The 25,896-nt window shown below is 37.9% G+C and overlaps 1 pseudogene; it reads right to left on the reverse strand.

Moving 5' to 3' along the window:
* Positions 1 to 10,656: 10,656 nt before the first annotated feature.
* LOC123831300 lies at positions 10,657 to 11,098 on the reverse strand (annotated as a pseudogene).
* Between the last annotated feature and the right edge of the window lie 14,798 nt (positions 11,099 to 25,896).

Below are 25,896 nucleotides of genomic sequence, written 5' to 3' on the forward strand. Positions count from 1 at the left end.
TCATCTTGGCTATTGTGAATAATGCTGAAACAAACATGGAAGTGCAGACATCTCTTTAAGAAACTAATTTTATTCCTTTCAGAAGTGGGATTGCTGAGGAACCATCATACTGTTTTCCATAGTGGGTGCACCAATTTACATTCTCACCACAGTGCACAAGGGTCCATTCCCTCCACATCCTGGCCAACATTTGAAATCTTGTGTCTTTTTAATAATAGCCACTGTAACAGGTGTGGAGTGATATATCTCATTGTGGTTTTGATTGGTATTTTCCTCGTGGTTAGTGATGTTGAGCAGCTTTTCATGTATCTGTTGGCCACTTATGTCTTCCTTAGGAAAAATGTCTACTGAGGTCATCTGCCCATTTTTTAATTGGATTGTTTTTTGCTGTTGAGTTGTATGAGATTTTTTATATGTTCAATATTAACCCCTTATCAGATATTTGGTTTGCAAATATTTTCTCCCATTCTATAAGTTGTCTTTTAATTTATTGATTGCTTCCTTCACTATGCAGAAGCTTCTTAGTTTGATGTAGCCCCATTTGTTTTTTGTTTTGTTTTGTAAAACTGCCTATACTTTTGGTGCCTTATCTTAAAAGTCATTGCCAAGACTAATGCCAAAGAGCTTACTGCCTAGGTTTTCTTCTACAAGATTTATAATTTCAGGTCTTACATTTAAGTATTTTGAGTTAATTTTTGTAAGTTGTGTAAAACAGAGATCTGGTTTCATTGTTTTGCATGTGAATATCCAGTTTTTCTAATACCATTTACTAAAGAGACTATCCTTCCCCCAGTGTAAGTTTTTGGCTCCTGTGTCATAAATTAATTGTCCATATATGTGTGTGCTTATTGCTGGGTTCTATATTCTGTTCCACAGTTCTATGTGCCCGTTTTCATGCCAGCACCGTACCATTTTGATTACTATAGGTTTTTAGGATAGTTTGACATCAGGAAGTTTGATGGCCCCAGACATTGTTCTTTGTCAAGATTGCTTTTGCTATTCAGGGCTTTGGTGGTTCCCTATAAATTCCAGGATTATTTTTTTTATTTCTCTGAAAACATACCATTAGAATTTTAATAAAGAAAGCATTGATTCTATTGATCACTTTGGGTAGCACAGAGTTTTAAACAATATTATTTTTTCCAGTCCATAAACACAGGATATATTTCCATTTATTTGTGTCTTCTTTAATTTCTTTTTTTAATGTCTTATAGTTTTCAGTATACGAGGTTTTCATCTTCTTGGTTAGATTTATTCTTAAGTATGTTATTGTTTTTGATGCTATTGTAATGAAATTGCTTTCTTAATTTCCTTTTCAGATAGTGCATTATTAGCATATGGAAATGCAACTGATTTTGTGTTGATTTTGTATCCTACAAATTTACTGAATTTGTTTATCAGTTTATCAGCTTTTTTCATGGAGTCTTTAGAGTTTTCCATACATAAGATAATGTCATCTGCCTAAGGGGATCACTTTACTTCTTCTTTTCCAGTTTAGGTGTCTTTTATTTCTTTTTCTTGAGTAATTGCTGACTAGAACTTTCAGTATTATATTGGCTAAAAGTGTCAAGTATGGATATCTTTGCCTTGCTCCTGATATTATAGAAAATGCATTTAACTTGTTACCACTAAGTCTGATGATAGTTGTTAGCTGTTAGCTTGTACTACATGGTCTTTATTACATTGAGGTACACTTCTTCTATACCTAATTTTTTTAGAGTTTTTATCATGACAGGATGTTGAATTTTGTCACATGATTTTTCTGCATTTATTGAAATTTTTTTATCTTTCCTTTTTCTCAGGTGGAACATCATATTTGTTAACTTGCATAAGTTGAACCATCTTTCATCCCAGGAGTAAGTCCCATTTGATCAAGGTATACTGTGCTCTTGGATTTCATTTTGTCAGTATTTTGTTGAAGATTTTTGCATCTATGTTCATGAAGGATACTGGCCTGTAATTTCTCTTACTCATGATGTTCTTGTCTGACTTTAGTATCAGGATAAAACTAGCCTCATAAAAAGAATTTGAAAGTGCTCTTTCCTCTCTATTTTTCAAAAGTTTGGAAAGATTGGTATTAATTCATTTTAAATATTTGGAAGAACTCACAAGTAAAGCCATCTGGGCTTGGGCTTATTTGTTGAAAGATTTTTGATTAGTGATTCATTCTCCTTGCTCATCATTAGTCTATTTTCTATTGTTTCATGATTCAATGTTAGTAAGTTGTATAATTCTAAGAATTAATACAATTTTTTCTAGGTTTTCTAATGTTGGCATATAATTTTCATAGTCTTTTATGATTCTTTGTATATTTGTGGTATCAGCTTTAATGTCTTCTCTTTTGTCTATAATTTTATTTGAGTCACTTCTTGTTATTAGTCTAGCTAAAGATTTACCAGTTTTGTTTATCTTTTCAAGAGACCAACTATTATTTTCATTGATCTTTTCTATTGTCATTCTAGTCTTTATTCCATTTATTTCGGCTCTAATCTTCATTATTTCCTTTCTTCTGCTAATTTTGGTTTAGTTTGTTCTTCTTTTTCAAGTTCACAGAGGTATAAGGTTAGGTTGTTTGAGTTTTTTTAATATTTATATTTATGACTATAAACTTTCTTCTTAGTTTTGCTTTAGCAGTCTCCATAAATTTTAGTATGTTGTGTTTACATTTCATTTTTCACAAGATATATTTTGATCCCCTTTTGACTTCTTCTTTGACTCACTGTTTGTTTAAAAATATGTTGTTTAATTTCCACATATTTTGAATTCTCTAGATTTCTTCTTATTGCTTATTTCCATTTTTTTAAATCCTCACCCAAACATATGTTTTTATTGATTTTAGAAAGATAGGAAGGGAAAGAGAGTGAGAGAAAGAGAGAAACATCACTGTGAGAGAGAAACATCAATCAGTTGCCTCCTAGATGCACCCCAACTGAGAATAAAACCTACAACTTAGGTATGTGCCCTGCAAGTGTATTGGGTGATGTTACAACCAACTGAGACACTCAGCCTTGGCTGATTTCCACTTTTATACCATTGTGGTCAAAAAACAAATGGTATAATTTTAACCTTAAATTTATTAACACTTTTATTGTGGCCAAAATATGATCTATCCTGGAGAATGTTCCATGAGTTCTTGAGAAGAATGTGAATTCTGCTGTTTTTGAATGGAATGCTCTGTATATGTCTGTTCAGTCCTTTTGCTCTCAGTAGAGTTCAAGTTCATTATTTCCTTTCTGACTTTGTATGATCTATCCATTGTTGAAAGTAGGATGTTGACGTCTTTTGCTATTGTGACATTGCTGTCGATTTCTGCCCTCAGATGTGTTAATAATTATCTGTCATATTTAGGTGCTCCAATATTGCATACATATATATACAATTGCTATATATCCTCTTGATTAGTTGATTCTTTTAACATTATATGATGACCTTCTTTGCCTTTTGATTTAAATGCTATTTTGCCTGATATAAGTATAGTTACCTCTATTCTTCTTTGGTTTCCATTTGCATGGATTTCTTTTATATTACGTCACTTTCAGCCTGTGAGTATCCTTAAGCTTAAGTGAATGTCTTACAGGCAGCATATAATTAGGTCTTCTTTTTGTGCATCCAGCCACCCTATATCTTTTTTTATCATTTTTTATTCTTATTTGAATACAGTTGTCTTCTTTTCCCACCACCACTTTCCCCCACCTCACCCACTCCCATCCCCCACCCTCAATCCTATCACCCTTTGGCTTTGTCCATGGGTTTCTCATACATGTTCCTTGATGACTTTTTACCTTCTTTCCCCTGTTATCTTCCTCTCCCATCCTTTCAGTTTGTTCTTTATTGTGTCTCTGGTTATATCTTGCTCAGTTGTTTATTTTGTTGATTAGGTTCCACTTATAGGTGAGATCATATGATATTTGTTTTTCACTGCCTGGCTTACTTCATTTAGAGTAATGCTTCCAGTTCCATCCATGTTGTCCCAAAGGGTAGGAGCTCCTTCTTTCTTTCTGCTGGGAGGTATTGCATTGTGTAAATGTACCACAGTTGCATTGTGTAAATGTACCCCAGTTTATTGATCCACTCATTTACTGATGGGCACCTAGGCTGATTCCAATACTTGGCTATTGTAAATTGTGCTGCTATGAACATTAGGGTGAATATGTTCTTTTGAAGTAGTGTTTCAGTATTCTTAGGGTATAATAGCAGCAGTGGAATTGCCAGGTCAAAAGGTAGTTCCATTTTTAGTTTTTTTGAGGAAATTTCATAGTGCTTTCCACAGTGGCTGCACCAGTCTGCATTCCCACCAAAAATATACTAGGGTTCCCTTTTCTCCACAATCTCACCAGTACTTATTGTTTGTTGATTTGTTTATGATGGCCATTCTGACTGGTGTAAAGTGGTAGCTCACTGTGATTTTAATTTTCATCTCTCTGAAGGCTAGTGATGCTGAGCATCCTTTCATATGTCTCTGGGCCCTCCATATGTCCTCCTTGGAGAAGTGTCTGTTCAGGTCCTATGCCCATTTTTTAATTGGATTGTTTGTCTTCCTGGAGTAGAGTCATGTGAGTTCTTTATATATTTTGGAGATCATACCTTATCCAAGATATCATTGGCAAATATATTTTCCCATACAGTTGCTTCCCTTTTCATTTTACTGATGTTTTCTTTAGCCATGCAGAAGCTTTTTATTTTGATGAAGTCCCATTTTTTATTCTTCCCTTTATGCCCCTTGCTCTAGGGAAAATATCGGTGAAAATATTGCTGCGTGGAATATCTGAGATTTTCCTGCCTATATTCTCCTTACCCTATATCTTCTAATTGGAGAATTTAAATCATTGATTGGTAAGGATTAATTTAATTACTGACTAAATTAATTTAATTATGTCAGGACTTACTATCACCATTTTGTTAATTATTTTCTGATTGACTTGTGGCTCTTTTGCTCCTTTCTTCCTTTATTTCTTTGTGATTTTTTTTGGTAGTGGTATATTTTGGTTCTTTTCTCTTGGTTACTTGTGTATCTATTAGCTTTGTGATTACTATGAGCATTTCATAATACATCTTATAGTTACAACAGTGTATTTTAAGCTGATAACAACTTAACTTTGATTTCTTAAAAAAATTCTGTACATTTCCTTGTCCCCCTCCACAATTCATGTTTTTGTCACAATTTACATGCTTTTTATATTGTATGTCCATTAACAAAACATTGTAGCTATAGTTATTTTAAAACTTTTGTCTTTTAACATATATGTTAAAGTGATTTTATACACCAACATTCATATTAGAGCATTTTGACGTTTACTGTATATTTATCTTTACCAGTGAATTTTACACTTTAATATGTTTTCATGTTACTAATTGGTATCCTTCCATTTAAGCTTGAAAAACTACCTTTAGCAATTTTTTGTTAAGACAGGTCAAGTGGTAACAAGTTCCCTCAGTCTTTGGTAGTCTGAGAAAAACTTTTTCTTCTTCACTTCTGAAGGACAACTTTGCCAGGGAAATTATTCTGTTTGGGATTTTTTTTCTTTTAGTACATTGACTATATCATTCCACACTCTCCTAGTCTACGAGATCTCTGATAAAAAAAAAAAACCTACTGACAAACTTATCAGGGTTCCCTGATACAGAGGTGAGCAAAACCATTTGGATCCCTTCCGAGATAGTGAAGATAAAAATCTATTCATGACATTCCTCCTGTTGGGCACATTCTATGGTCTTTCCTAGGTCAGGAAAATGTGTGACCTGTCTAAAGTCATCAGTCAGAAAGTCATCAGCCAGGTCACTATTTCAGAAACAGGATGAGAATTAGTATGTGCCTGCTTGTGCTTCTCCTATGCATACATGAGGTCAATAGATCTTTCCATTAGACAATGGGCCCCTTGCAGGAATGGTTTGGATTGGGGACAGGGTGGTTAAAGAGGGTTAAGCAGTTTGACTAAATCTCCTAACCCAGAATTCTTTCCTAAGCCAAATCAACAAAACAGATGTGGTTCTCCCATTAGCCTTTATTTGTTGTAATTACCCACTAATGTGCCTTTGAGGGATTTAGAAGCACATTAGCCTTGAGTCTTGCAACAAACCCAACAAGCTCTGGGCTGTTGTGCTCTCCTGTCACCAAAGACTCAAATTTCAACCTGCATGAGTTTTAAAGATAGCTTGATTAGAATTCAACTGGCAAGAATCGTGTGCTGGATTTACACCCTACAAATGTAGAGAGATACCCTTAATTCTCAGAATCCTATTTTAATTCTGAGAGCTTCAGGAACCAGTTTATATTGTAGAAAAAAGGGTACAATAGCTAGAGTTCCACAGACTTTGATTTTACTCCTTTCCTTTTGACTTATTAGCTAAGGAATTTTAAGAAATCAGCAAGCTTCTCAAAACCTCAGTTTTCTCATTTGTGCGATGGAATGATAAAGAAATTGCTAAACCAAAGAATTGTTTTGAGAACTGAGTAAAATAACAATTTAAAGTAACCACAACATATTAGGTGCTCTGAAAATATTAGTTGCTCCTTGCCCACACCTTCTCTTATCTCTGACAAATTTTTTTTAATTATATTCTATGCCTAACTGGATTACTGCTTCTCACATTCTTCTACCATCCAGTAGGCAAAACTCTGTGGAACACCAAGCACCTGAATAAGAAGTAAAAATTTCAACACTGTTTGATTCTTATTAACATGAGTTCATGTGTAAAAAGAAAAATAAACTTCTATTTCTCTTTATTTCAAGGCATATACTTTAAATACAAATGTAAAATTAGAAGTGCCAGTAATCATGTTCCATTCATTAAGCTCCTATGCCTAAAGCAATGTTCTGGAGATTCCCAAAAAGTAGGCACTTTGAGGTAAAGAAGCTGGGGAAATTTTTGTCATCAGCTCCCTGAGGGTTCCTGGATATGTACCTCACCTGAGGAGTTACTGGTGCAGCAAATGGAGAATCCTAATGCTTCTGGACTCAAGTATCTGTGACTAATAGACTTATACAGAAGACACCAAATAATATCATTATCTGTAAGAATTCTTCAACTTACCAAAAATATTTAAGAATGAAATTAATTAAAAATTTCATTCTTGAGGGTCACCTAGAGAAATGCTATATTTCAGGTTAACCTTTGTTCTTGAGAGTCTTCTTAAAATGTGTAAATAGGAAGGATTTCTAGATGGTATTATAGCCTGTGTCATCTGAGAATACTTTTTTCTAAGAGGAGAAAATGAGTTTGATATAGTGGCAAGACACCTGGACTAAAAGTCATCAGACATGGAATCTACACCTAATATTTTTACCAATCTAGTCATGCACCTTTAAATATACTACTTTGGGTCTATGGTCTTTATTTTCCACTGGGATATATTAAATTATTTATAATGTGATATTCAGGAATAATAATTCTGTAAAATATAGCAACATGAGTGAATTTCTTTGGCTGACATCTACTGAGGTACTATATGTCATATTGGCTTTATATTATTAGTGATTCGTATTATTATTGCGACCTGTTAAACTCACCCGTCAGTGAGGATATGAAAAACCAGTGCAAAGATAAGCCACAAAGCTATTTGCCGCAACAGAATTCATTAGTGTAAAAAATTGAAATCAACACAAATGTTCTATGTATGTAGGTTATACAGGCCTGGGGACTCTCTATGTGCCTTCCTTCCCATAACTCCTTTATGGGAAAACTGACCCCAGGTAGTTCTTCTTCATGTAAAGTGTCACACAGGGTGTTATATCATCTCTGTTATTCAGGTGAAAATGTATTATTAGACTTGGACTTGAACCATGGGAGACCAAAGTGAACTTGTTTAACATGGTCATATTGGAGGCTAGCTTTCTATCACATGGATTGGCTCAAGAATTTGTTCAATATACATGCTCCATATTAAATGAAGTAAAAACAGATGCAAGCATATTTTCTCTCTTAGAATCTGTCAGAGAGCAGGAAGTATCAGGGAACAATAGATTTCTGCATCAGGGGATAAAATGACCCAGTCATTAGACGTGAAGGTCCCTTGAGCTGGACTTATATTCTGAAGATTAGCCATTATTCCAATTTTTCTTGAAGTTCTGTACCCAGAACACTTGAAGAACACTACAAAGACAGCTTTTTTGATTCATCCATATCTTAATCTTAGCTTTAATCGGTTAACTTAGTTGTGTGTCTCCTTTGCAAAGTAAAAGTACTTAATATAAATGAAAGGTTATATGTTGACCTGTAAGTATATTTAAGATATATTGGTGTAAAAGTAAGTTAAAAAACTTGATAACTCTTTCAAAACTTGCATATACCCAGAAGGGGACCAGGGAAGGCACACATCAAAATGTTAACGATATATATATCCAAGAAAGTGTTGGTATTTACTTTCATTTTTCTCTTATTGTTTGTTTTGTTTTGTAGTTTTTTTTTTCAACAAACAAAATTGATTGCTCTTATTAGAGTTAAGAGGTTTTTTTTAACTTTACTTAAAAACTAAAGTCTGTCCAGTTCAGGGACAAGATGCCATAGACTCACTTTTCCCTCTTCCTCTTCTAAATATAACTAAATTTTCTGATAATAATTCATCAGACAATCATGAGACAATTCCAAAAGGTAGAAAGAAGAAGCACTAGCTAGAGACCTCAACCTGGAATAACATCATCAAGAGTTTGTTGTAGTTTCTCTGTTGTAGTTTTTTCTGTGGCCCATATATCACAGAATGGGCATCAAAGAGACCTGCAGCCTAGAACCACCTGCAGGCATATACATATTCAAAGATTTGCTCTCTCTGAAAAAAAAGGAAAAGAGTACCCAGAGACCTAGTGGAGATATTCACCCCAACACATACTTAAGGTAGTAGCAGGCTCAATCAGCTACAGCAGCAAGCAAAGCCCAGCACTTCCAAACCACCCATACTTTGCATTGGGCAGCCCTACAGAAATTGAGAAAGAGCCCCGCAGAACCAAAAGAAGAAATCAACCAGAATAACATTGTAAGAGCTCTGAAAACCAGTTTTCATTGAAAATATAACTTATAAAAATAGTCTGAGACCTAAATCCAAATAGGGTGACTGCATATTAGAAATTCAAATAAGATAAAACAATCTCCAAACACAGTACTCAAGGTGTCCAGGGTACAATCAAATTGAATGAAAAGTACCAACAAAACTCAACTTGAGTAAGAAAATAATCAATGGCCCTTGACCTGGTGTAGCTCACTTGGTTGGGGACCATCCCACAAAGTGAAAGGTTCGCAGTTCAATTCCTGGTCAGGGCACATGTCTGGGTTTCAAGTTCAGTTCCAGCTCAGGGCACATATAAGAGGCAACCAATCAATGTGATCAATGTTTCTTTCTCACATCAATGTTTCTCTTTCTCTCTTTTTTCCTCCCTCCCATGCTCTGAAAATAAATAAATAAAATCCTTAAAAATAAAAAAGAATCAGTGGAAACCAACATCAAAATGAATGAGATGGTGGATTTAAAATTAAATCCTGAAAAGGATTTAAAATTAGCCATTGTAAAAACAATTCTACAAAGAATTATAAATTTTCTTGAAATTTTTGAAAAAATAGAAAAACTTAGCAAAGAAATACACTTTTTAAAAGAACCAAGTAGAAATTATGGAACTAAAAAATACAATAAGTGAAATTAAAAATGCACTGAATGTGGGTTCAGTGATGAAGTGGAGGTAACAGAGGGTAGAACCACGGAGGCTGAAGATAGGTCAGTAGAGTTCATTCAAAAAGACAACAAACTTTAAAAACTAATGACTAGATCCTTAGTGTGGCAGGACATAGCTGAAGAGCAGCCATTCCCAGATAAGCAGTTATCTCAAGGTCTTACGCTAACCCTCATTTTCTGCTTCTGTATGCCTGCTTTCAGCAGCTGCACTCCTTCCCCCTCCTCCTTCTGTTTTTGTAACAAGAATATAAGCAGCCCCAGCCTGAGCTCAGGGCCCAGAATTTGGAATCTCTCCTCTGAGTCCGCATGCATGAATAAAACTCCCCTTCTCAAACCCCAAAGCCATTTGAGTCGTCTTTTCTGTAACATTAGAACTTATGGGGAATGAATAAAAGCTTAAAAATTTGTATCAGCGAAGTGCCAGAACAGGAGAAGAGTGTGGGACTAGAAAAGTATCTGAAGAAATAACAACTGAAAACTTCCCAAATTTGGTGAAAGTATCAAACCAACTGATCCAAGAAGTGAGCAAACCCAAATAGCATAACCTCAAAGAAACAGTCATCAAAACACATCACAATTAAACTTTTTAAAACAAAAGACAATGAAAAATCTTAATAACGTGAAGAAGGAAATGACACATTACCTATAGAGAAACACCAATTTGAACTAGAGCAGATTTTCCATTTGAAACCATGGAAGCCAAAAGGAAGAAGCACAATTTTTTCAATACAAAAAGATAAAACTTGCCCACTGTGAATCCTTTACCTGGATAAACTATTATTCAGGAATGAAGAAAAAATTAAGACTTTCTCAAATGAAGAGAAATTAATTGAACTTATCACTCTCATACTTACCTTTAAAGAATGGCTAAGAACAGCCCTCCAAATAAAAAGAAAGAACAGAAAAAAGCTGGGAACTTCGTAACGGAAAAAGCAACATCCGAATAGGTAATTTTTTTTTCACTTGTGAGCATTTAATGAATTCCCCTCTGTGTGGCTTCAAGCTACCAGCACACAAGCCCCACCAACACTCTTAATCTTCTCAGCATGTAGCTGAAGAATTTGGCTTTCACAATGACAGGTTGTTTTGGGAGCTTTCCCTTCCCCAGAACTTTGCAGTAGCCTCATCACACCACATCAATGATGGGAGCAGCTCCAGTCTTGTTTCTGGCAGTAATTACCTGTGTTTGCTCACGGACCAAGGTCCACAGTTTATCAAGATTGACAGTGAGGCAGAAGCTCTGGTTCCTCTTTAAGTGGCAGTGCCTCATACCAACTTCCCAAAGTAATCTGGGTGGTATTTGTTGGAGTTGATCCTGTGATGATGCAAGCCACCAGCATGACCTCAGCCTCCTGGGTGCTTTCTGTGCTTGTTCATGTGGCTGTGGCTGTGGCTCACATGGTCCCGAAGTTTCTGGGTCTCCCTCAGTCTGGATGGCATGTTGGTGGTTGAGATGCAAGACTAAACTTAAAGGTAAATATAATAAACTATTCTTCACCTTGTGATATTCTTACATCACATTTTATGGTTGGTGAAAAAATTATAACACATCACTATCTTATCTGATGTTTAATGTATGACGAGCAAATGTTGAAAAGAATTATATTTTTAAAAAAATTTTAAAACTGGGGCAAGTAAAGGGCCTTAAATGGAAACAAGGTTTCAATACTCCAGTCTAAGTGATAAATCAGCAATACCAGTAGGCTGTAATAAATTACATAAAAATCGTAATATCACTGAGAAAGCCATACAAATGAAATATTAAAAACATTTTAAATAAATCCAAATAGAATTCTGAAAAATGTTTAATTAGTCCACAATAAGACAAAAAAGAAAACAGAGAAATAAGAAACAGAGAACAAACAATAAAAAATAAATAGAAAACTTAAGCCCTAACATATCAATAATTGCTTTAGATATTAATTATTGAGATATACCAATTAAAAGACAGTAATTGACAGAGAGTATTTAAAAAAAAACATGAACAGCTACTTGCTGTCCACAAGAAATGCACTTCAAATGGAACAATAAAGGTAGGCCAAAAGTAAAAGGATGAAAAAAGATATATTATGGAAACATTAGTCAAAAAAATTAGGAATGGATACATGAATATAAGATAAACTAAACTTTAGAGCAAAGAGGATTACTAGAGAAAAGAGGGGCATTATATAATGAATGATAAGGGAATCAATCCTCCAAGAATATATAGCAATTCTAAATTTATATGCACCAAACAATGGAGCTTCAAAATACATGAAACAAAAACTAGTAGATCTAAAATGAAAAATAAAATCCTCATTTATATTGGAGACGTCAACATCCCACTCTTACCAATTGATAGAACTACTAAACAGAATGTCAGCAAAGATATAGAACTCAATAGCACCTTCAATCAGTAGGACCTAATTGGCATTTATAAAACATTCCACCCAACAACAGCAGAATACAAATTATTTTCAAGAGCTCAGAGAACACTCACCAAGATAGACTACATGGTTATTTATAAGACAAATTTAATCAACATAAAAGAATTGAAGTCACACAGAGTATATTCCTGACCACAATGGAATAAAGTAGAAATCAATAATAGAAATATAAAAGAAAACTCTTCAAACAACACACTTCTAAATAATACATGGCTCAAAGAAAATTTTTCAATGGAAAATGTTAAAAATACAGAGAACTGAATAAATATGAAAATACAGCATATCAAAATTTTGGAGATGCACCTAAAGCACTGCTGAAATAAAAAGTATAACCTTAAATTCTTACATTAGAAAACACAAAAGTCCTCAAGTCAAGAGTCTAAGTTCTATCTCAAGAAACTAGAAAATAAAAAGAGCAAACTAAACCCAAAGCAAGCAGACAGAAGGAAATAATAAAGATAAGAGCAAAAAAAAATAAATTTAAAAATAAGAAATTTAATGAAGTTAAAAGTTGATCCCTTGGGAAAAACTCAACATCTAGGAAGACTGACAAAGATAAAAAGAGAAGACACAAAACATCAATATCATTAATCAAATGAGGGAAACCACAACAGATTTTCTAACCATTAAAAAATAATAAAGGAATACCATAAACATACTCATGAATGCAACAATTTCTAACAAATAGACTGGTTCCTCAAAAACCACTGAATATCAAATTCCTGCCAAGATGAAGAAGATAGCTCAAAATAGTCCTATAACAATAAAAGTAATTCATTTTGCAATTTTAAAATTCCTGAAAAATAGGTACACTGGAGCCATGCACTACAAGAATTCATATCAATTTACACAATCTCTTCCAGAAAATGAAAGAGGGTTACATACTCCCCAACTCATTTTAATGAGGTCAGTTATTACCCCGATAGCAAAACCAGACAAATGTAAAAAGAACAAAAAAGAAAAACTATGGATCAATATATCTTACAAGTTTAAACACAAAATCCTCCACAAAATATCAAATCCAGCAATGTATACAAAGAATAGTATGTACAACCACATGGGATTTCTTTCAGGTATGCAAGGCTGATTCAACATCTGAAAACCAATCAATGTCACTCAACATATTAACAACTTAAAGAAGAAAAATCCTACAATCATCTCAATTGACACAATTTAACAAAATTCAATACCCAGTTGTGATTAAAAGAAAAAAACTTTCAATAAATTAGGAATAGAGAGGAATTTTGTCAACCCCATGAAGAGCATCTACAAAAACCTTTAGCTTGCATTGTGCTTAATTGTGAAAGACAAATGCTTCCCCTCTCAGATCAGAAACAAGGTAAAAATACATGCTCTTACTCTTATTCAACATAGTAACAGAAGATCTACCCAATGCAATAAGTCAAGAAGAAGAAAAGCGGGGGTGAGGGGGTTGGTTAGAAAAAAATAAAACCCTATTTATGAATTAGATGATTGCCTACATGTAAAACTCTAAAACTCCAAAGAATCTACAAAAGACTTATAGAACAAATAAATTAGATCATTAAGGTCACAGAATACAAGACCAGTACACAAAAAACAATTTTTATATACTAACAATGAACAAGTTCAAACCAAAATAAAAAATTCAATACCATTTGCAATTGCTCCCATTCTAACAAAACATGTAAAAAATATATATGCTAAAAATTACACAGTTTTCATTAGAAATCATAAGAAACCTAAATAATTGGAGAGAAATACTATGTTAATAGACTGGAAGAGCCAACATAATAAGGTTTTCAATTCTCCTCAAGTGATCTATAAGTGTAATGCAGTAACTGTCAAATCTTAGGGAAAACGTTATATATAACTTATTCTTAAACTTACATGGAAAGTGAAAGGCCTTAAACTAGCCCAAACAACTTTGAAAACAAAAAATAAAGGAGAAGGAGTCACTCTTCCCAATATTAGAGTTTACTATACAGCTACAATAATCAATACATTGTGATGCTTGTGGAGTGATAGTTACATGGATCAGAAGAGAGAACCTGGAAAGAGGCCCACACAGATATGCCCATTTAACTTTTGACAAAGGAACAAAAACAATTAAATAAAATAAAAGAAAGATAAGGTGGGGAAGTGGGGATGGTTGGGGTGGGGGGAATGGGGGGTAAAATGGAGATAACTGTATTTGAACAACAATAAAAAATATGAAAAAAATAAGAAAGACAGCTTTCTTTTTTAAAATGGTACTGGAAAATTGGTTATCCATAGAGGAAAGAAATAAACCTCAACCTAAGTCTCATTCCTTATACAAAAAATTAATTTGAAGTGTATCATGGGCCTAAAGATAAATTATAAAAATATAAATTTTTTAAGGAGAAAATGTTTAGGACCTAGGACTAGGAAAACATTTCTTAGCCTTCACACAAAAAGCATGATCTGTAAAAGTAAAACCTTACAAACACCAAAATTTTTAAACTTTGCTCTGTGAATGACCCTGCTAAGACAACGAGACAAATTACAGACCTGTAGAAAATATTTGCAAATCACATACCCAACAGAGGACTCACACCTAAAATGTAAAAGGAAGTCTCAAAACTCAACATTTAAAAAATCTAGTTAAAAAATGGGAAAAGACATTTACAGATTTTTTCACAGAAGAATATGTATAGCTTGCAAATAAGACTATAAAAAGATGTTCCACATCATTAACCATTAGAGAAACTCAAAATCACAATGACATATCACTACATACCTATTTAAATCGGTAAAAATTTAAAAAAAAATAGTTATGACACCAAATGCTGGCAATGATCTGGAAAAACTGGATTACTCACACATTGCTGGTGGAAATGTAAATGTCACGACCACACTGGAAAATAGTTTCTAGTTTCTTTTAAAAACCAAAACTGGACTTACCATACAACCTGGCAATTTCACTCTTGGGCATTTATTCCAAAGAAATAAAAAGTTATTTTCATGTAAAAACTTGTACAAGATTTATAGCAGCTTTATTCAAAGGAACCAATAAATGGAAATAACCTACATATCCTTCAATGGGTGAATTGTTAAACAGTCTGTGGTACCTCAATATCATGGAATACTATTTGGAAATAAAAAGGAATAAACTATCGATACATGCAACAGGCTGGATGAATTCCAAGGAAATGGTTCTAAGTGAGTGAAAAAGTCTCGAAAAGATACATGCTGCATGATTCCATTCATATGATGTGAAGTGATGTAATTGTACAGACATAGAGCAGATTTGTGTTTGCCCAGGGGTGGTGAGGGAGTACGTGTGACTGTGAATAAGTGACATGACAGAGACTTGTGGTGAGGCTAGTTATGTGTCTTGTTGGCAGTCACAGTGACACAAAGCCACACATGTGACAAAATTGCAGAGTTACACACATACACACATATGCACTCTAGTGCTGTATAACATGGCTTTTGAATAAACCGCAGATTGTACCAATGTCAATTTCCTGGTTTGGATGTTATACTACAGTCATGCAAGATGTTAATTTTGAGGGAGATGTGATGAAGGGGCACTGAGCCTCCCTGTACATTTGGGGGAACTTCCTGTGACTCTATAATTATTGCAAAATAAAAAGTTAAAAATAATAGTGCTATTTAAAATATTGCTTCAGAAAAAAAAAGCACATATTCCTTTACCATTGTTTACTTTTCTCCAGAATTTTCCAGAAAGAACAGGCTGTATCCAGGATAAAAATGGGAAATAATTGCACAATAAAAAGGAAGGACATCTTGAAATTATTTGGTTTTTAATGACCTTGCTACACCTAACAATCACTCAACCTAAAATAATTTATCTGGGTCATGAACAATTTTTAAAAAGTAAAAAGAAAAGAATCCTTCATGATATTTCATTGGTCCACTTCTCCCAGGTGGACATTAAAGACAGAACCAAGTGCTGCTGGGGATGGTACAACCTGAGCTTAAAGAAATGTGGGCCAGTGTGGTCAGAGTTGTCACCTAATCCTTGAGGAGTAAGCAGGAGGAAAAGAAGCGAGACCTTAACTCACACATCTGAAATGAGCTGCGTCAGAGAACAACAACCAGCCCTAGTGCCTACTTTGTATAAAACGCCAGACCGGCTTTAACTGGAGGAGGAAAAAGAGAAAAACTGAGAGGAGAAAGAAATCGAGAGGAAATCCCCAGGAGTAATTCACAAGTGGAGAAAATACACAGAAGCAAGATCATGGGGAGCACTGTGTCAAAGAGCCAGGTACGAGTCATAACAACTGGTACTATCATACTCTGTGTGGTATTTTTCTTCCAGTCAGACAGAAATAAACATAAACTACTCTGGAAACCTGGATTATATTACCATTTAATTGTTTGCACAGAATTAAATGGTTTGGGGAACAACGCACTCCCAGAACCTTGCTCCTTTGTACTCACTGTCTTAAATAAATTGTCCTGTTTGCCAATTTGCTTTTCTATGAAGAGAGGCTCCGTTCTGTCTCCGAATTTTTTTTCGAAAGCTTATTTCTGCATTTTAAAATTCATTTTTCAAGACTCTTTTTAGCTGAAATGAGAGTAAAACCATTTAATGGCTGAAGTTTGGAAACTAAGTAGATGAAATTATTTATGTACATCATTAGAAATACATGAGTAGCCTCCCTGGTTTCCTGTCTAGGGAATGCTTATCATTAAATATGCTTTCTAGCCATTACCAAACCTGAAGCAACACCCAGTTCAACTTGTCTACAGACCTTAACTTATATTTACAACAGCAACAGCTCTTTTCTGCAAACAATGAAAATACTCATGGGTTTAAATTAGAATTCTTCATTTGGAGTTTGTGAATATGGGGATATTCTGGGAAATATCCAGAAAAAAAAATCCTGCCCAAGGTTCAGCAAACAGTTGCATAACCGTCCTTTTATCTAGAGTGTTGACCCAGCCATTCATTCATTCCATGTTTGCTGTGGTGAGTTCAGCAAAGCTGGTTGCCAAGGGAACCGTAATCCCTGAACAGAGCCAGCTCCATTGGTGGTCAGTAACAACACGCTTTGTCCTGTCGTGTCCTGTAACGGACTGAATGGAGACACAGAAAACAAGCACCTTGAGTAAACATGACCTAATGAGGGTGCCAGGCCCCAGCTAAGGGAGGTGAACTGGCTGGAAGGCACTGGAAGAACCCCACGAGTAGCCAGGACTCACATGCACAGAGGCATCACCTCCCAAAGAAATTCCTCTCATAAACAGTCTCTTGGTTGTTACATTTAATGACATAAAACTGTTCTGTTCATGTCCAGGGCCTAGGAATTATCTTCTGATTAACTTTTCCAATAACTGATAAGTGGATGGATTTGGAATCTGAAATGGGCACAGTTTATAGGACAAATTAGTTTCCTGTTGATGGATGGGCAGGGGGATGAAGGGGGAAGAGATGAGTAAGATGGTGAATAACCTGGCAGACCTCTGACTGCAGCTGGCAAGGGCAGGGATGTGCTGAGCAGGGTCCATGAGCACTGGATGCCTTCCTACAGGGCCAACATCAAGGGCAGTCCTCACTATACCCTAGGGCAACAGCCGTCTGGAGCCTCGCAATGGGGCAGGGGAGGACTAACACCCTGTGAAAAGTGTCTCTTTAAGTTCAGAGATCAGTGGAAATTGCAAATATATCTACATTGTTTCACTGCTCTTCTTCAGTTAATACCGAGTGTGTTGCACAGCGCTGGGATACGCTGGGATGCTTGACTTCTAGAGTAATCAAAATGTGAACCCAGACTGAGCCATGAATGTAACCTCTAGCTGAGACTGTTAGATTTTCATAACCACTTAATACCTGACTTCTTTCAAATTCCGTTCACCAATTATCCCTCTCCAGAGATAGGAATATATCATTAATTTTATAATAAGCTATTCCAACAAGAATAATTTCAATGTGAGAGTAGTTCCTTAGTGGTACTTTGCTCAGGTCTGCTTAACTAAGTTGTCATGGGTTGTTTACTCACTTGTTGTTTTAAGGTTCTTCGCATCAGTGTTCTCACATGGTTGTGCCTCAGGGTCACCAAAGAACTTGTTAGAGGCGCGGCTGCCAGGCCACATCGCAGACAAGCCCTGGGGGGTGCCCAGATCATTGGTATTTATATTAAGTTTTTCTGGTGTTTCTGATGCACAACTCTACTTAACAGCTACTGGTTTGTTTGATAAATCTGAATAACTGATGCCTTTTCCAATTCACTGGACAAATATGGAGACCTGCATTTTCCCCCCTTATGTTTTATTAGCCTAACCTAGAATAGGAGTTCACTGGCCTAGAGGAGGAGGACAGCCACAGGCCTGCTCATCACATATTTGTTTATATGCTTGCTTCTTATTTTTTACAAAGGGTGTGAGACTCTGTACTGATCATTTTGTTAGTAAACCAAGTAAGTGCAACGTTATAGGCAGAATATTCATGCCCAATACAGATTCCTCTGTTATGGTTTTCAGCCAATATGGATGAGAGGGAAGAAAATAAGTATACCTTTTTGAGGTTCTGGATTAAGAAGGAATATTAGTAACATTCATCAAGTATTAGCATGTGCCAGATACTGTTCCAGTGTTTTTGTATTGATGCTCATTTAATCCTTACAATAACTTAACCCTCACTACAACCTATGATAAGTTTTAATACCATGCCCATTTCCCAGATGCAGCAATGGAGGCATGAAAAAGTCCAGCACTCTGCTTAAGGTCACACAGCCCATAAATGGCAGCACTGGGACTGCAACCCAGGAAAACAGTTTCAGAGCTATCTCTCAGCCACCGCACTACACTGCGCCCAGTGCCGTCCTGTTTGCCATGAAAACTGAGCCCTTCAGGATTCTAAGAACTTCCTCATTTAACAGTTCATGAGCCACTTATCAAACAATATTGCTATAGGAGAATCCACCAGAATTAGAATTCATTCTTCCCCCGCAAAATGAAGAGACAAAATTATACTTCTTCTTCCACTTAATTGGAGTCTTAGAGGACAACTTCAGTGCACATTGTTGAGCATAAAAGTGGGTGAGTGGATGAGTTGGAGACTGCGGGAATGTTAGGTCGCCCTGACCCTAATTTCTTATCCTACAGCTAATCTTCTTTATACGCTTGCTTGTCTGACTAAGCCAGAGGAAGCGTCAGTCTCTGGGTTGTGTGGCAGCCTGGGTAAGAGCCAGGTTGTCTGCACAACCTCAAGGCTGACTACAAAGCCATTTCAGGAGATCAGTGGCAGCCCTGGCTCTACCCCTAACATGCACTGGCCACGTCTGTCTTCATACCCACAAGCCAAAACTCATTTTCATCGTCAACAAGGGATCATACTAATCATTTTGCAGTCACTGCTGTAAGTTTTATGTTATCGATATTACTTATAATAAGTATATCACTAGCTAAAACTTAGACTATCCTGTCACTGTTGGATTTTTTAGAAGATAAACAGAACACAGAAACTTACAATATGCATGTCAACAACCACAGGAACAGCCACTATCAACCCTGTGGGTAAGATACCCCAGTGTGCCCATCGCCACCCCTTCCTGGAAATACCTGTATGTTGGCCAGTCAGCCCTTCCCTCTGTGAAAAGTCACACCCCTCCCTCATTCTCAAAAAGCCCAAAACAGTGATGCCTGGTTACCACTTTCTCTTCAGTCCCAGCATGCTAAAAGAATAATGAGGAAACCGGCTTGCCACTTTTGAGATGCTGCCGACCTCTGCTCCCACAGAAACTGTCGTTGCGATAGTCTTTGAGACAAGCTGTGTGGGCCTCAGTGGCCCCCCAGAGAGCAGCTGTACTCTGTGTAGAGGAAAGGCCACTGTCTTTTTCATCCATAGCTGGGGTCTGCTGCAATCTCTCAAGGGTGCTCCCCTCTCCGGGTGCTGAGCCTGGAGCACTGCTGTTGTTAATTACAGGAGAGACAGGGAAACTGTCACGGCAGCCCCGATGCTCAGGCTCCGCCTCCTGGGGCCTACTGGCACCTTCGCTGGAGCCTGAGGCCCACCCAACTGGCTGTATAAACCCATATGTGGCTTTAATCAAAAATAGATGCACAACCCAACTCCCTGCAGGGGCTGGCTTTGTAGAGCACCCAGAACAGTGTCCTCTCCCTGTGGGCACTAATAAGATTTGGTGATAATCCTCCTTGTCAAGCCTAACAGCTTCCATTGTCATCTTCAACAATGACAGCCCTTGGCTGCTCAGCTTCCTTCTTTCCCTGCAGTACAGAGTGAGCTGAAGATCACACTGCAGAACTTCAGTGTGCCCACTGCCCCATTAGTCCTCCCTTTAAGGGTCCTCAGCATAACAGCAGGCTCAGGTTCAGCTTCCTTAGGAAATGTTTTCAAAGTAAGGGAAACATAAGCAGAGTCCAGAATTGTCCTAAAAATTGTCCCCCAGCCCCAGCTCATTTTCAGCCTGTGCAGGCGGGGACCCATGGTGCATTTAGAGCTCCCAGCACTTTGCCCGTATTCACTGCAAAGGGCTTGATCCAGTCACATGCTGAGGAAGAACTCCCGGGGAGATGAATGCCATTACAAATCTTGCCCTTAACATGAAACGCCAGTGATTGTTTATTAAATTGCTCTTCAAAGAGAAAACACTGGCAGGCAAGTATCATTAAAATGGAAGCAAGGGGAAATGCTGTAACCTTCAACATGGCGCTTTTCTCCATTAACCCCAGACCAAGACCACTGGAACGGCCAGTAGGAACTTCTGGCCCTGAGCCCCATCAATTACCTTCATCTCAGCCCAGGGAGGGGTAATATAAACCATTCCATTTAAGTACTTCCAAACATCAGCATGAGAAAAAAGACCCCAAAAGCCCTTAACCTAACTCCACTGTCTCAACGGCTGTTGAGGACAAATTGCATTATCCACAAGTAACATTAAAACATAAAAGACATACCCTCCAGTGAAAACCTTGCACAACTCTCCCAAGTAAGCAGAATTAATCACAGGGAACAATTACCATCCCTAGTCTGAATATTTATGACATAACAGAAAGCCCATTTAAAATAATCAGTGGCTCATAATTTTAAAAAGAGCCACAAAGCGAGGGAAAAGGCATGCTAAGTTTATGATGGAAAGGAACAAAGAAGTACAGCTTCTCTCTTAATTCCCCTCTCAATTTGGTGCCCTCCACGCATCTTGTTTTTCCTTCCCCTTCAGAATCCCCACTCCTTTCATCATCGGATGATGATGATGGCGATGAGGGCGATGATGATGGGGAGACTAGACATGCTGAAGGCATTGGTGGCCTCTGTTCCCAATAGTTCCCTTATCCATTCCAGGTGTTTCCACCTTCCTCTGACCTGCCCCCTCTCCAGCAGCTATATACGAGGCATTTGCATGTTGAAATGGAAACAACACTAAACTGTGAGTCATGGTTCTGACTCTATCACAAACCTGCGTGTGATTTAGACATGACCCACAGTGCACTCATCTGTAAGGCTATGCACTGAAGAGCTCTGGTCTCCTTCTGCCTCTATCATATGGATTCTATGACTCATGCAATTCATTGATAGATGGATGGATTCATTCACTCATCCATTTGTCCCTTCACTGAACAAGCATGGACTGAGTAGTTAGCACATGCCAAGCACTGTTCTAGGTGTCAGACATAAAGCAGTGAACAGAAAAGATGACTTTCTTATCCTCATGCAGCTCCCCTCTAGTAGGGAAGATTAGATGATAGACAAGTAAACAAGTAAAAGAGCATAATTTCAGGTCTTAAATTCTCTAAGAAGAATAGAGGAGACATGCTCAGGGAGTGCAGTTGTGGCTATATCAGGGAGCACAGCCGGGGGCCTCAATGAACTGAGGAAGTGAGCCACAGCAATCTCCAGGCTGTTACTCAAAGGGAGTAATGGAGAACTTCCAAATTACTTTCAATATTTCAGAAAGCTCAGTAGAAACTGCAGTCTGCCGATGTGAATTAACTAAATGAATCTTAGCTTGCTGAGAAATATAGCCATTTGATATGGTTATTACTGATTATCTCCTAATCAACTAAATGAGTGATCCAGATAGACTACATTTGATTGAAATACAGAAAAATGAATTATAAAACTTGACAAGTTATTGGTGGCTTTGCGTGGTAAATATTCGTGATGAAATATTTGAGGCCACCATCTATATAAGACTGGACCACTTCTATTCCCACGATAGACCTTGAGAGTGTTCCTATTATCCAAAAGAGAAGCAGCACCTTTGTTTTGAGCATAACTGATTCTCGACCACATAGTAACCAGTTTCTCTCCCCTATCACATGAGCAAAGATTATTTTTCTGAGATTTACTATGATTCTACTAGAAACTGTTCAGAGACAGAGGAAATACATGTAATAAAGTTTTAGCCTTGAAACATGTCCCTTTGAGGACAATGAGAAGAGAAAGAGCTAAAAGTGTTAGCTTAAATACAATTTAAGAGAAACATTGGATTCAGTTGCTCATTCTCTTCATGTTTCCTTATTGTTTCAGGTATGTTGTGTCTTCCCTCAAGGTGTTAATAGTCTAGCGGCCCTAGGATTATATTAAATAATACAGATATAATGGGCATTTGAAATATAGGTTAGGTCTTACGTTGTATTAGTTGGGATTATGCTGTAGTAACAAACAATTCCAAATTTTTGGTGAATTAAATGTACAAAAGTTTATTTCCCACTCATGCCACATATCCACTGAGAGTCAGCAGGAGGCTTGGAGAGTGGCAGGTGGAAAGTGTGGGAGAGGTGGTTCTTTACAAATATTCAGGTATCTAGGTGAATAAAGCAGCCACCATCTTGAAGATTATTGGCCACCATGTCAGAGAGGAAAGAAAACCCTGGAGAATCTCAAACAGGAGACCAAAGCTTCTAGTGCAGGAATGATAGGTGTAGTTTTCTATCATAACTCATTAGCCAGACTAGTCTCAGGGCACCACGCACCCACAAAAGAGCAGGAAATGGAATCCTACCATGTGCCCAGTAGGGGAGAGAACTGGAAATATTTCATGAACAGCAATCATGATTATTACAGCTATAAAAGAGCCAAAGACCTGGCTTCTGGCTTCAAGAAGCTTTCCTGCTAAAACAAAATTTGTTTCATCAAGAAAGAAACTAAAAGTTCTGCATTCTCCTTAAAGGACAAGTTTAACAATGCCTTGGGGAGATATAATTATTTGGTTATTTACATCATCGTGCTGAAACCTCCTGCTTAATTGGAAAGCATGCCCTCTGCTTGCCCTCTGCTTCGTTATGGCCTTCTGTGGGGTGTTGGGGAGCCCTCAGAACTGCACACAAATGTAGTGCCCCTGCACCGTCCAGGGAAAAAGCTTCTACCTCTTATTCAATTCCAACAAGTTCTTGACACAGACTAATTAAAGAATAAATGAATTATGAAAATAAAGAAAAATGTGCGTGGCTGGGGGTGGAGGGAAGGGGAAGAGGAGGAATGGTTAGGAGGAACAAAGCATTCCTGTAATGAAGTAGATTATGTGGAGGGACGGATGAGAGGATTAATTTCTAATTAGAACACAAATTCAGTCAATGACTTCACATAATAGTTTTGTGTGTGATATAAATGTCTGTATATGTGTATGTATATATACATACACATCCATATGTGTGCGTGTGTATATTGACAAACCAAGTTGGCCCCAAAAAGTTATGAATGCTGTCAAAACTTCCACAGCTAGGAACATATTGAGGGGCATTAGGAGACATCAAGACAACTTCCTGACACAGTGTTCTTTCCTTAAGGACATGTAAACTAAATAATTACTTTCCTCCAAAGTAGAGGGAATCACAACAGAATCCCATCAAGGTTGTTCTAAGCAATGCAATGGCGATGTCCTATCAGACAAAGGAGCCCACTGCAGGGAGCATGTTTCACACCAGCCTCCTCACCAGACACGATGTGCCAGGAGTGCTTGCGCATCAGTTCCTCACCACTCGTCCTCTCCCAGCCCCTCATGGACCAGTTCACCTCCATATTTCCACCTAGCTGGGCATCACATACAGGTGATGAGTAAACAAGCAAATCCCCCTTTAAATACTCAAATAGAGATGAGGTTTTTATTTACAACATTGAGCTTCTGAGACAATCACAAAATGAGTGAAGTTACGAACAACCTCCCAACACAGACACACACACCCGGACACACTCATTTGCCTCCTTCCAGCCTGAATCCCTTGACCAAGGGCTTGTAAAGCAAACAGAGAACTCTAAGCAACTCAGATCTAATCATAAAGGCAGGGGACAGAGTCCATGAGATCTTCAAATTTGTGTCCTGACACCTGACTCCTCAGAACCATGGGACACCCAATTCCCAGCATACTCAATCCCAAGGTCCTGTCTCTGCACCAAATCTGCTTTGAGAAACCACACAGTCCCCATTTCTGGCATTTCCTCTCCTTTTGCACCTGGAAACTCAAGACAGCCAGTCCTGGACCACGTTAACCAATCAACCGGTCACCTGAGTGCTGGACCAGCAGGTTGCTTGCATTCTGCCCATTGGCCCAGTTGACGGTTCTGGGTATCAGGGAGCCCTTCGCTGCACCAATTTTGCAGTCAGGCCACATTTCCGGAAACAAGATTGAGGTTGGCCAAAGGTCTTCCGACAGCTTCCCGGTCACACAAGCCCCTGAAGATGTGGGTCTGCTGCTCCTTGTCCGAGTGATTCCCTGCTGTGCTGTGTGTGCTGTGCTCTGCGGTTCCTGTTTCAGACACTGTGCGCCTCACCCCAGGCCTGCGCTAGCACGTGTACTCAGAGCACTGTGTGGGGAACGTGGGAGGCAGAGGGGGTGGGCACATGGGGCATCCCACAGCATTCCTGCTCCCCACAGGCACAGACACCTGTCCTGAAGGACGAATATCCAAAGATCCTCAGCACAACCCACCCCACCCCCAGGACCCCCACAATCCCTTTCTAGAATTTGCAGGCTGGCGTGCTTTAGCAGCCACAGCCAATCAATCATCCATCCGCCCTGCCAGAATCTGCTTTGCCTGTTCCCTGGACTGCTTTGAATGGCCAGCTAGAATCAGGTTTCACTGAAGGGAACCTGGGCAGCTGGAGCCCCAGGACTGGAAGGTGGGAAGTAGGTCTCTCTGGGAGCCGGGGACTGCCGTCCTCTGTGGTTGCCTTGCCACGCCCTCCACCTCCTCTCCCCAAGTTCCTCTGCTTTGATCTGGGGCACCAGAACAAATCTTAAATCCTATCCAACAGAACACATGCTTTAAAAATACGAGAGAATGGGATGCTGAGCAACAGCTTCTGCTTCCTGGCTCGTCAAACTCGACGCACCATTCCTCTTCATGTAAAACAGAAGGACTCATGGCAATCTTGGTAGACAAGTGTCATCTCATATGCCAACTAATCTCATTGTTAGTGACTTTCTGGAGCACTGTGTTAAGAAAGCTCCTGAGGCTGAATTCAATCAGTAGAAAGGAGTGCTATTATCCTGTACTAACTCCATTCACAGATGAGAGAGTCCGGGAAAGGAGAAAGTGTAGCACAGGTTCAACATAACTCATTGTCGACAGAGGAGAAGCAGCAACCATTTTGGGGTTCAACTGTCAAGTGTTTGAAGCCTGGTTTTATGGCTTACTGGTTATGTGATCTTGGGCAAGCTACTTAACCTCTCAGGATATTGGAAAACTTTATCATTAAGTGGGACTCATACTTGCAATCATTGTGAAGGAGAGAAGATTTCACTCACTTAACATGTCAAGACCCCTCCCCTGAGAGGCAGAGGTTGGTCTACAGGCCTGAAAGCAGCTGGATACAAATTTCCTTGGTCATGAGTGTGGGGTGGATGGCAGGGCCTACCTGAGCAGAGACCCTACAAGGG

The sequence above is a fragment of the Phyllostomus hastatus genome, unplaced genomic scaffold, assembly GCF_019186645.2.
Source record: "Phyllostomus hastatus isolate PE091 unplaced genomic scaffold, TTU_PhHast_1.1 phas_scaffold_1674, whole genome shotgun sequence".
NCBI classification, from domain to species: domain Eukaryota; kingdom Metazoa; phylum Chordata; class Mammalia; order Chiroptera; family Phyllostomidae; genus Phyllostomus; species Phyllostomus hastatus.